General features: G+C 52.0%; 1 pseudogene; it reads left to right on the top strand.

Moving 5' to 3' along the window:
* The first annotated feature begins 10 nt into the window (after positions 1 to 10).
* LOC111534434 lies at positions 11 to 681 on the top strand (annotated as a pseudogene).
* The last annotated feature ends 950 nt before the right edge of the window (positions 682 to 1,631 follow it).

The following is a 1,631-nucleotide window of genomic DNA, read 5'->3' as shown; positions in this document are numbered from 1 at the left end:
CTCTTGGACCTCATCCACCTCCTGCAGCTGGTGGTCCTCTGGGACCTTATCCACCTTCTGCACCTGCAGATCCCCTGGGACCTCATCCACCTCCTGCAGCCATAGGTCCTCCAGGATCTCATCCACATCCTGCAGCTGTTGGTCCTCTGGGACCTCATCCACCTCCTGAAACCATAGATCTTCTGGGACCTAATTCACCTGCAGATTGTGTCTGTCCTCCAGGACCTCATCCACCTCCTGCAGCTCTTGGTCCTCCTGGACCTTATCTATCTCCTGCATGTTTCTGTCCTCCAGGACCTCATCCATCTTTTATAGCTGCATTTCCTCTGGGACATCATTCACCTTTTTGTTCTGTGAGACCTCTGGGACCTCCGACTACATCTTCACTTAGTAACCTCTGGATCCTCAGCCACGCCTTCTACCTGGGTGGCATCTGGCCCCTCAACAACCACCTTCACATGAATCTCCTCGGCTACTTCAATGATCTCCACTCGTGGCCCCCGGGACTTCAACCACCTCCTCCACCACGGTCTCCTCTAGTACATCTGCCACCTTCTCCACTTGGCTGGCCTCTGCTGTCTGAACTGACTCCTCCAGGACCTCAACCAGCTCCTCTACCCATTGTGGCCTGTAAGATCTCGACCACCACCTCCACATGTACCATTTGGTATGTTTATCTGAACAGTATGAACTGAGTTGCCAAATGGATTCATCTTTGCTTTCTTGAATGAATAAAAATGTCACAGATTGTACTGCAGGGCTTTACAACGCGAGGGTAGCACGTGCTGAGGATGTGGTCACTTGGCTCAAGTTTCTGAGACTACAAGTCAGTTGCATTATTTCCTCATTATGACCTTGGCAGCAAGTATCTTCTATAGATGAGGAAAGAGTTGTTTTTTGTTTTTTGTTTTTTATTTCTGGCGGGGACAGAGTCTCACTCTGTCACCCAGGCTGGAGTGCAGGGGTACACTCCTGGCTCACTGCAACCTCCACCTCCAGGGCTCAGGTGATCCTTCCACCTCAGCCTCCAGAGTGGCTGGGACTACCTGTGTGCAACACCATGCTTGGCTAATGTTTTTTTGTTTTACTTTTTGTAAAGACCATGTTTCACTATGTTGCTCAGGCTGGTCTCAAGCTCCTGGAGCCATGCCATCTGCCCACTTCGGCCTCCCAAAGTGCTGAGATTACAAGTGTGAGCCACTGCGCCCAGCCAGAGATTGTTTATAGAAGCTAGAAATACCAGTTTTACAGGTGTGTATGGAACCTGGGCCATATGGCCAGCTCTGTGAGGGATGAGACCCGTTCCTGACTGGCAGGGCATCCTGTGTCCTGCAGCAGAGAGACCCACACTGAAGGGCACAGAGTTTCTGACCACCCCAATGGAAGCACAAGTGAAGGGATGCAGGGTGTAGAAGGAGGAGAAGAATCTCCTGGGAGTAAACAGGGGACTGTGGAAGAGAAAGATGAAGCAGGGAGGTGTCACATGGGGGTTTGTTGGACTCAGATGGAGCTGGAAGGCTGCTGCTAGCCAGGCAAGCAGTGTGAGCAGGAGCATGGAGGCTGCGTGAGGGCCACACAGAGCTGCCGTGAGAGCTCAGATAGCACAGTGTGTCCGGGGAATTACCCCCACA

Source organism: Piliocolobus tephrosceles, unplaced genomic scaffold, assembly GCF_002776525.5.
Source record: "Piliocolobus tephrosceles isolate RC106 unplaced genomic scaffold, ASM277652v3 unscaffolded_32875, whole genome shotgun sequence".
Taxonomy (NCBI): domain Eukaryota; kingdom Metazoa; phylum Chordata; class Mammalia; order Primates; family Cercopithecidae; genus Piliocolobus; species Piliocolobus tephrosceles.
Note: the sequence above shows the minus strand (reverse complement) of the source record. Positions and strands in the feature narration are given on the sequence as shown.